This window comes from Melospiza melodia, chromosome 1 (genome assembly GCF_035770615.1).
Source record: "Melospiza melodia melodia isolate bMelMel2 chromosome 1, bMelMel2.pri, whole genome shotgun sequence".
Classification (NCBI taxonomy): domain Eukaryota; kingdom Metazoa; phylum Chordata; class Aves; order Passeriformes; family Passerellidae; genus Melospiza; species Melospiza melodia.
The window spans coordinates 31919074-31930961 of NC_086194.1; positions in this window are offsets into that span (position 1 = coordinate 31919074).

Sequence of the window (11888 nt, forward strand, 5' to 3'; positions counted from 1 at the left end):
AGCCAGATTCATGATCAGGAGGAAGCAACTCATGCAATGTTGGAATTTAAGCAGACAAAGAGGGGGGAAAGCAGGTTGGTTGGTTGAGTGTGTGCTTAGCCTTGTGCAGTGCAGTCCAGCCACGGAACCCAACCCCACACACGCATGATCAGCCTGCTGAAAAACACACGTCTCGTGTATCGTCAGATGCATTCCAGAAATCTCCAATTTCAGAATTGTTCAGAGCCCGAGATTCCTCTTTACAGAGGATTTTCAGCAGAGGTAGATTGTTGAATGACTGCTAACATCTCTCAGCTTCAGCAGTACAACTTCATGGCATTAAGACAGTGTAAACAGAAGCTGAATTTGGCCTGCTACTTCATGTGTGCTCAGAATGAATTATGATCAGCAATGCAAGCCCAAATTTTTATTTGGTGTTCCTCATGACAAAAACACAAACAAAACAAAAGAACTAACAGACCCCCCCAAAAACCCTCAACAAAAAAACCAAACCAAAAGCCAAAAAAAGCAATGTTTAAAAAAAAAATCCTGGCCTGATAATTCAGTTACTAGAAAGTTCAGAAGCGATGAAATTAACCCAAGGAAGTGTTGTTCTCAGATTCTAAAATATTTTGAAATGAGCACTTGAATTTTTCAAACCAGCCTTCTTTAGCATTTTGATAATATAAACTTCATGGGCTTTGATTTGAAATATTAGCTACTTTAATACTTTAAATCCCAATGTCCCCAAATGAAAAGTCACAATCAAAGTAAAATGTTTTGGATTTCTCAACACAGAGCATTGCATCCCAATGCACTTTAATTCTTCATAATATTTTTTTAACATTTGAAAATTTGTGCCTTTCAGTTTGCAATGGGAAACTTGTTTGAAATCCAGAATTCTCAGACGACAGAACAATTGCTGTCCAGAGTTAGAAGTAGCTCCCAGGAGTTTATTGATGTCAGAAGAAACTGAAAATAAAAAGATAGTTACTGGAAGTGCAATACCTTTAGCATATATCTTTGTGTTAATGATTAGCACAAACCAGAAAATTTAAGATCTGATTTATGAGAAAATTAAGTCCCCTGTTTGTCATCTTGAATTTCTACTGAATTTGATTTTCTAAATACGTTTCACTTTATTATTTCACTAGAATAGAAAATCTGGATATTTTGGAGTAGAGATTTGAAGAGTAAAGCAGCTGACCAAAAAGTTCTTAAAAAAGAATTTCAACTGTGAATTCATGACCTGAAATAAATGTTGCATAATAATGTCACCATTTTAGCAAGTAAGATTATCTACAAAAGACTGTAATCTATATATTCATTAAAGTCTATCAAGAACATGAGTGAGTGAGTGTGTGTGTGTGTGTGTATGTGTGTGTGTGTGTGTGTGTGTGTGGAGTACCCTCTGTGGTTTGTCATATGGTTTTATTGACACATTAGGGAATGCTGAGTTGCTTGTGAATTGAAAGAACTCAGTAGTTCTTTTTTAGATAATGTACCTGCATCCCTTCATCTGTTGTGCAAAACAGAATTGTTTATTTGGCACTAACATTATGAAGGATATTTAAGGCATCTCTGAGGTCAGTTAGTCTCCAGTTATGACTTCAGCATTCAGAAATGAAACTTAAAGCTTGTTTTAAGTCTATTTTAAACCTTTCCTAAGGAATGTGAGCTCCTTATTTCACAGTGAGCAATGGTAAAAACGACGATTTTATCTCCAGATCTTCTCCAAGTAGGAGTTGCTTGTTGCATGGGGAGATTTCTTATTGTGCTGTTTGAAAACACCTGGCTGTAAACCTATCTTAGTATCAGCTACTGATTCACAAATATCCAGCGCATTATTATTAGTCTCCTGAGGATGTCAGCTTGTGAAGAGTTGCATGCACAGATTTGAAAGATGGCCCTCTAAAAGTGACAAATAGCAAAAAGTATGCAGAGATTTTAGGTAAGATTGTTAAGGATGAGGGTGTCAGTGCAGCAGTTTGAGATCCACAGTAAATTCAAATGATGTCTCTATAGATGGTGTATAGGCACTTTCTTTCAAGAAGAGATATAAATATGATTTTTGGTTATTTTTTAGAAGCATTTTAAAATAAATAACAGTTGCAACAAGTTAGTACAGAGCACATCTACATTCTCCGAACTGATATAATAGAAAGGGTTGAATTTCTGCTCAAGACATGAAGTCCATAATGTGTGTCAGAGCTAGAAATTTTATCTATGATGTTATCTTAGTGTTTAGCAAATATTTAATAGTACATTTCAATAACATTTTATATTATCAAGCAATACTCTGGGGGTAAAAGATCTCAGATCTGGGCACTATGCAAAGGATACTTTGCCAGGAATTGTGTCTTGCTAGAAGTTTTTACTTAAAGCATCAATATCAGGCCAAGAGTCTGTGAAAAGCATCCATCTGGTTTTCTACTTACCATGTTTAAACATGAAAAAGGCAAATGAAATAACAGACTTCCTGAGAGAAAGCAGCATGGAGAGAATTTTGGGTTCTATGAAACTCTTTTTAAATAGTCTCTCTATTTTCTTTTTTCAGTGACATTTAATGTCATCTATTCTAAGCCTCGTGACTGAAAATCCATTAACATCCTCTGTTAAAATAAAAAAAGGCACAGAAGCACAATTTGACTTCACATTTCTCCTGAAATTTGACATGTCAGCATTTCATAAAACATTATTTTCTTGAATTGTTATATTTAAGGAAATGCTATGCTCCAAATATCAGTCAGTAAAACAGAGCTGGGGAAGGGATGGCAGGATTTGTAAGCCAATCAGCCAATTCAGTAACTGCAGGAATCCCCTTGTTGAAAAAGTAGCCAAGGCTTTCCTCCTCTTTCTGTTTCTGTCTGAGGAATCACAGTCAGGGAGTTTGCTAACACGGTAATTACAACTTCCTGAGGTGACCAACCCTTCCACCCCTCCTCACGGGATGTGCATACTGCCACCTCAACAACCCAGCCAGAAGCTGGGCAGACTTTAGTTTTCATGGCTCCTCGCTCACTTCTAGCCCATTTATTGATCATTCTAAGCGGTCATCGATCTGGTGGCAACACGTGTCACTGTCATTTTTATTTGCCATTGCACAGATCATGCAAATCTAGTGTTTTCTTCAATGTGTTAGCTTCCAATATCCATTGACAATCGACAATCTTGGCATAGCTTCTAAGGAAAGATCTCACCCATCCCATAGCCATGCTCTCATATAGGACTGCAGCGCAGAGTTGGGAAAACACCCATCACCCAAACTGTTCATTCAAGGTATGCCCGAGACACCCTTGTTCTTCTGAGCAGTGAGCTGGACATTCACCCTTTTCCTCCCTTCCCACTCTTGCTGCAGAGCAGTGACAGTAACCTGGGCTGTAATTCAAACATTTGCAGGCATGAGGTGAAATATCAGGGGGAGGCAGCTGCAGGCAGAGACCTCAGAAGGGTGAGGGGTCAGGTAGCAAATAGCTGGGCACTCACCTGCTACAGAATAATAACTTCCTGTACAAAGTGTGGAAGTTTGGAGTGCAGAAGGAAATAAAAATCAGTCTGAGCCTCTGAGACATGCAGTCATTTGGACCTGGAATTATGTAGTGTGGGAAATTCATACCTCAGAGCTGGAATTCCAAGTTAAATGAAGATTGATATGTGTTACACATTATCCCAATAAAGTAAGAACAAGCAAAAATTCTAAGATTCTGATACAGAGATTTTCTTTGGGTTCTTCCATAATTACATTCCAGATTATATAATTCTCATTAAATATATAGCATAAAATATTGGTAAGTAATTTCAAAGGGATGTCTTCAATATATTATTAGAATAAATTACCAAAGCAATATTCTGTGCTATTTGCAGCATGTGAAGTGAGGATGAAAGTAGCACATGCACTATTTGGTAGTATCAATACCTTACTGGGTACTTCTAGAGTAATGTTCCTCCCTCTCAGGGATGTGATATATTGGTATTGAGGACCTGGAAGCAGGACACTTGTTCTGCAAGTGAAGCCTTCTGAGACACATTCCCTGTGTGAGATACTACAGCCATAGGTGGAACAGAAGGTCATCCATCACCATTTTTTGAAAATTGATGAAATGAACTCCAGCTTCTTAGACAGGAAGTTAATTTCATGATAAAATATCCATTATGAGAATGAAAAAAAGAAGTTTTATCTTTGCAAACACTGGGTGGCAGTTTTATTTCAGATTTGTTGCTAATGGGTCAGCTCAAGACACTTACTTGGCAGTCAGAATCACCAATACTAGAAAGTACAGTCCATTATTTTATTGTAAACAGGGTTACAGAATCTTCTGGTCTTCTTTTTACATTGTTCATGGGGACATCTCTGACCCATCTGAAACATGATCCATATTACAAATGACATTTGCCCTTAAAGAGAAATCTTGGGGCCCAGTAAGACAGCCTGTTTAACCAAGATGGACACACATTAGACACTGAAGCACCCTGGGAGAAGTTGATGCAGGAAGATTATAGACACATAACTGGCATCTGAGTGTGGCCTAGTTGAGGAACTTAGTTTATTTCCAACAGCATAAAAATTTCTGGTATGACACCGAACTATCCCCTGAAGCTCTGTCATATAAACATAGACCCTGTCTCACTCCATGAGTGAATATGATAAGAAAAAGGCTTGAATAGGAAGAGCCACAAGTAGATGACCTCCTCATCAGGATTGCTTTTCTGTGTATTATGGCATGTCTTGGTGAAAGCTGTGTTTAGAGGCCTGTAACTACCACCAGATCTCCTTAATGTGCAACACATTCTGGTTTTTTACTATTTTCAAAATTAACCAAGAGGTTTCTATTTGTTTCAATGAATGTCTTTCTTTTCATGAAATATTTCACAAATACCATTTATTGCTATGTGCTTGATTCTTTGCAGGGTTTCAAGACTATGATTTAATATCTTAGATTGTCTAAACAAAGCCCTACTTAAAATTTGCTCAGGTTTGCTGAGAAACCCAGAAACCCTGTAATTATAGGGAGAATTTGAAGGAGAAAGCAGTTTCATTAATACCAGAAACTACTGTTTATGCCCATGAACTGTGTAAAACTGCAGTTTCAGAAATCCTGCTGAAATAATCCTCCAGTGTACTCAGTAAGCCAAAACAGTAAAGAAGCGGTGCTTGCATGTCACCTCAGGGACTGGACCCGTTGCTTTTACACGTGATTTTGTGCAACCCCATATTAGTTGATTTACAACGCCCGAAGTCCAGCTGATGCAGCACACCCTCCTAGTTGCTGTCATCTCCTCCTGCAAAGGAGCAGGGATGTCAGAGCTCCTGCTGGGGCCATGAGATGTCAGCGGGGGTTCAACCTGTAGATGCAGGGCTGTGCATGGCCTTCAGTTTGTATTTGCCTAACCTATGGTTTTCCTTCTATTAGGGATATAAACTTACCTATCTAACTACAAATGTACCCTCACTGCCACTAGCCTTTCTTCTTGCCAAGTGCAGCAATTAGGGATATGCTTTGTCTGCTATGCTGTGTGGGGTTTTTGTAGTGTGCCAAATTGACGGGCGTGGGGCTTTGGGTCCTCTCTTAACCCACTGAGCCATTTCAGCCATTTGGGTTCTGAGCAAGCATTATTTGCACATATTTAACTTCAATGAGACCAGTATCCGTGCATGGCAGCTAATGTTGGGGAGAAACAATGAGCTGAATTCTCTACTGTTTGTTTATTTGTGTGTGTTTTCATATTGAAGATGAGGAAAGTGCAACTTCATTAAATTAAATTAAATTTTATAACAATCAAATGATTTAGGTAATAAAGGGGGGCAAAGAAAGAAAATGTTCCATTTTAATAGCTATAACCTGTAAGCTGTGCTTTATCTTGCCGCTGCTGTTGTAAGGACTAGTAATTGCAGCCGTCTAGACACAGGAACAGATGCAAAGTAGAGCTTTATTATATCAGACATTTGCCCTGCTACGATACAGTCTAATTGCCCAGAAAATATATTTCTACATGAATTATTTCTAATTTGATTTGAACTAGACCAACTGTTGTATTTTGCTGAACTTTATCTGGTGATAAAACGGAGCACTGCGTTTCAAAACAGTTTCTCTTATCAATCTTTTTCAGAGAAAAAAGATTAATTAATTGAAACTTAAAATGGCATGTGGTTCTCCAGCAAATATAATAGTTTTCTTTCTTGCTAGCTACATTTTTGTGATTTCATTCACCTGTGTAGTTCAAAAAGAAAAGCTATATTATCAATAATATGTGATTTAGGATGTTATGTCTACTAGCGTTGCATAAAAATATTTTTAAATGCAAATTTAAATTCTGATCAGTGATGATGTCATTGTAAGAGATGTGAGGACTCCAGTTTGGTTGTCTGAAAATGTTGATAATTTGAAAAATATGTTTTTCTCCCCCCAATTTTTTTTTTTTTTTCTTTTTGAGAGTACTGGTACAAAATCCTGAATTTTCTAATAAAACCTGATAAACATTCTGTGTATTTCATGACAGTCTGGATCATCAGCCTACTAAAAATGGATAATCAATATGAAATAAAGGTAAATGTTTGGATGTTCAGGTCCGTGGTTTTAAAAATATTAGATTTTGTTGCTATGCATTTCTGTTCATTTGCAGCTGATATTCGTACATTTGTCCTATTTCTTTTCACATTTTAAGAAGTACTTAGGAAATGCAGGGGAATCTTTCAACGGCTTTTGCATAAAATGATAATAGCAACTTGCTTCCTCCTTCTTCCCATCCCCCCAAAATAGTGCATACTACTGAAATTATTTAAATTGACTGAGCCTTTTAAGCAAGTAAACACATTTTAACTAGTTTTTTTTCCCAATCCTTCCATTCATGCCTACTATAGAAATTAGCCTTCACTCTTCCTTCACTTACACATGGATACACACACTTGCATGGACACAAGAAAAATTTCTTTTCTCCTGTCAGCATTCCTACCCAACAATAGTTAGATTAGTGGAAATGAGGGCCTCCGCAGAGAAAGGACATTCAGCCACAGAAGGCTCCCTGCAGGAACAGCTGGTAGGGGTTAATGGCTGCTGAACCTCACAGCCAGGGCCTATTCTCTATTGTGTGTTCAACTCCTGGGAAGGAGGGAGACTTGTGACAGCTTCTGGGGTGCATGGGATCAGAGGTACAGCAGCTAGGTCAGAGAGGTAGTGTTCGGGGGGAAAAGGCTAGCCGGGAATTGCAATAAAAATGAACTCTGCGGCGGGGACGGCCGAGCCTTGAAATCTGCAAAAATTGGGCGCAAATTGCCACTGGGGAAACAGTAAAGGATTATTCAGTAACGTGGCTTCTAACCTTTTAACAACTGCGATATGAATTAAAAGAACAATTGGAGGGAGATGGGGGATGAATAATTCATATTGAAAGTGGATGAAATCCAAGTCCGAGCTAAACATGCGCCGCTAATGTATGTTATTTACGTTGGTGCTCTCGCCCTTCGAGTGCCGCTCTCCGGATGGTGGTGCAAGCACCGTGCCTGGTACCAGCACTCCAGCCAGGAGTGAGCACTCACTGTTCAGCACGCTAAAGCTTAAATAGAGAGTGATTAATAAGTACATGTTGCCCCTGAGTGTAGGTGTGCCTGCCGCACCACCACAGCTGGCGGCTGGAAGGAGCCCTCGCAGAGGCTGGCAGGGGATGCGCTGGAAGGTCAGGGCCGGTTTTGGACTGGGCTCCTCTGCTGCCAGCCTGTGCCTGGCACACACCAGGAAAAAGAATTCCAACTGTGAAAAAAGTTGGGGAGAAAAGCCTTGATGGGCTGAAAGAATCACCTCTGGGAAAACACTAGGACGTTTCTGTCACCCTGCCCCTCCTTGCTTTGGGGTAGTTTGGCAGGATGCTGTGGTTTTACAGGGACCTTAGAGGGACCTGTATTTCCCTTCTGACAGAGGATTCCTCTCCACACAGTATCTGAAAAGTTTAAAAATTAAATGAAGCAGCATAAAATTGCAAAAAAAATATTAGATTGACCAACTCTGTGTGGAAACCGCCTCTCCTTTCACCAGCTATGGCAGCAACCTTTTTTTTTTTTTTTTTTTTTTTTTTTGCTGCTCTTTTGGTATGGCAATTGCTTTCACTCAGTAACATTAAATAGTGGGAATTGCTAGGAATGTTATACTTGTAAGCTAAAGCTTAAGTAAAAGAATAACAAGTTTGTTGGTAATACAGCTCTTTTGCTCTAAATCAACTGATTTCCTGCTCCCATTATCCTTCTAGATGAGATATGCAAGTCTTGGGAGACATCAGCACATATTTTACCCAGTGCAGTTTGGGTGAAAAAGTTCAGCTGTAATTATCATTCCTTAGTTTTGTTTGTTTAATCTCAAACTTTTTAAGCCACGTAAATCATTTTGCCTTATGGTTAGGGTTTTTTGTTCTCTATGTGAGTTTGTTTGAGGAAAAAAAGAGAGAGCAAGGGTAAAACACCGTTCCACTGAAATCTCACCTGCAGCAGAAGCATGAAAGATACTGTCAGTGAGCTCCCAGTGAGCCCTTTGTAAGCAATACAGATGCAATACGCTCATTAAAGTTCTTTTATTTGGATTGTAATGGCTCAATGGAAGCGTATGAGGCAGAGCCTGAGGGCTTTTAAGAATATTTAAGATGCACTGAAGTGTGTCATGCCTTAGTACACCTTTGCACAGTATTGCAGACCCCAGAATGAGGATTGACAAGTACAGGTAAAAACAACAACAGAGGCATAACAGAACAATAACAGAAATGCCTCCCTGAAGTACCAACACTGACAGCTTGATAGAATAAGCAAAAATATCACCAAAATGACTTGCAGGCAGGAATAAACGAGGCTTCCAAACACTCGTGAGAGAGTGCTCAGAACATTTATCCTGCTTCACATTGTGGGTACTGAAACACTGAGTGCAAGTGACGTCCCCAGAGGCAGGCAGCAAAGCAGAGCACCTGCCACCACAGCCCTTAGTCATGCTTTCTGCTGGGCTCGGCAGGTGTCCCTCGAACACAAAACTCCTCCTCTGCACATTCTGGTATGTCCTCTGCCCAAAGGAAGGCTCCAAGACTGCAAACAGCTCTGTGCATTAACAGATTTCACCATGTACTTAAGTGCCTTTTTTGGTCCTGATTCCCAAAAGTCAGTATCCAGGCTGAAGGCTTTCACTTGGACTGGTGGAAACATAGGTCTGCACTGAAATGTCCAAGCTCTGGGTGCCTGAATTCTTTGAAAACAGTGAGGATGGATGATAAATCTGGAAAGAAAAATAGGCAAATAGGCTCATCTGGGCTAAGACTTCTGAATGCATGATTCCAGTTCATAGACAATTTCTCCCGCTAAATATAAACCTCCGAAAGCAAGACTGGCTTGACATAAATACAACTTAGAATAGCAGAGTTAGCAGGTGTGTTTCTAGTAGCTTGCATTCAAATTTCCACTTGCTTTAATAAATACAAAAGTAAGAATAAGGGAGTTTGGTGACCTCTTGGCTATTCATATTGTCAGCATAAAGACGAAAAGGGTATGAAATTGAGAACTCAGGAGGGATTTACTGTGATGACAGACTCTCACACTAAGGGTTTGGTACATTTGGTAAACTCTTGATCTCCTCAAGCTGCAGCAACTGATTTCAGTAATTTGTTGACACATTTTTTTAAGATACAGATAAATTAGTTTTGTGAAAAAATTTAAGAGAAGATGCTGTTTACAAAACCATGATGCTATTTCTAAAGCTGCCAGTTCAAACATTATGTGTGATATGCTCTGTAGGATGTGCTATTGAAAGGGTTAAGCTTTTCTGACTTTCAGATACAATGAAATTATGACAGGAAGAAAATTGTGCCATTTTAGCATGAAAATGCTTGTACAAATACTGTCGTTCCTTCCTTCTTACTTTCTTTATAATGCCTCAACGATAGCTAAGATGACAGACATTTGACAGGTATCTGTAAGCATACAACCCAGGCAGCTCATTAAAGTTTTTCTTTCTATGCATCAGCTTTCACAAAGGCAAAAACCCATTAGCATTGACTATTTTGCAGATTAGAAGAATTAAGGGCTTCAAACGTTGGCTTATACCAAGCAATGTCATTTGTGAAGTGATGTTTGCTTTATTATTTCCCTTTCTCTCCCTCTGAAACCAGACTGACATGACTTTAGCTCAACGTAGGGCGTAATGTGCAAACCAAAGGACTGGCTCACCGATGAAAAGAAACACATTCCCTTTTATACATGACTGGAATGGCAAAAAGGGGAGACTTTACATGTACTATTTAGGCTCATTAGAGTACTGATTATGATAGTTCTCCGGTGTAATCTTTAATCGACTTTGACACTAGATTTGCCCCGTTACAAATCCTGTCATGCAAATTAAGTCATTTGTGTTGTTTGATATGGAAAGATCTGCTATGAAATGAAAGATTAGTTCACAGATGAGGCACCAGAGACTGCTGCCCTTGTGCACCATGCAACTGATTACAAGGATGAGAGCATCCATTTTTATACTGCTGTTAACATTTAGGAAAGAAGATTAAATTATCGTAGTTTATTTCCTTCTTCCTGCATGCAGTTATTTTAAATAAGATTTCATAATCCTTATTTTAACTGTATACAAAACTGGCAAACCTGGTTAAATGCAATACCACCATTTTAAAAAGGGGAATATATATTTGGAGGCAATGTGGATGATGCATTGGGCATTTTTTTAAATGCCCTTGAGTGAGATATTGAATTCTGTTCCTTTTTTATTCGTTATCAGATGGCAGAGATTTTACCACCACGTAGAAACCAGCAATGAAAAATTACTGTAAATTTTCATGTGCTAAAAACCTACCATTTTGGCTCACAATGTATAGGATGTGTTTTAATAGAGCTGGTTTTATTTTCTATGGATAATTCATATCTTTCATCAATCACATGGGCTTGATAGGAAAGGTCCACTTAAAGAATGAGGGTTTTTCCCACTTAGAAACATAGCTTAACAAGAAAACATTGCACCTAGGTCCATGAAATATACATTTAAGTAAAATTTGTATTGCTGACGAATGAGCCAAAGCTGCTTTTAAGATTTTAGGGTCTCTCATGCCAAAGCTATAGTGATGGCTGGCACAGTACATTTCATATACCTGGCCTTGATTCAGATAGGCAATCCCTTACTGGTGACAAAGAATGTCAAAGTCTTTATAAGGATCATTCTGTGCTGATTTATTTATAAGGTTTTGTACTCTTGAACCAGAGTGCTTGATCTGCTTGAGGAATTTGAAGTGCTTAGTTACTTTTAATGCTTTCCTCTTAAAAAAAAAAAAAAACAGTTTTTAAACAGATCACCTAATTTCTGAGAGGGTGGGAACCATGGGTATCTACATAAGTTCAAACTGATATAGCCAGCATCTAAACAAACCAAAATAGCTGGCAAAATATTCATCATTTTCCATTTTCATTAAGCATTGTCAGCAAAGAAACAGCTGTGCAATATTTTTGTATGCTGCTCTAGCTGTATGGGATGGACACACAGAACGTGCCTAACTCCATGGTTGGGGATGGAACTCAAGAGATTAGTAAGTACCACTGCTGCATATTCTTTAAGGCAATGGATTATTGAGAACCTCCAATTAAATGTGCGCTCATCTTGTCCTAACCATTCTTTTTACCTCTCATTTATAATCTATTTATTTTGTCCTTTTTAAACTATATGTTAAAAGAAATTACCACTGCATTTTTTCACTGTGTTTTGGCATAGCACATGAATATTTTATATAATCTGAATGTCCCCTTATTACTTGCATGAGCATGAAAACTGCAGTTACCTGAAAATCTCTTAAATTAACATGGCACAAGCTGGAATGATCCTTGGAAAGTTTATTTCACTTTTGGGCAACTTAAAGGAATTTTAGCCTTTATTTTCCTATATTTTAGAAACCTT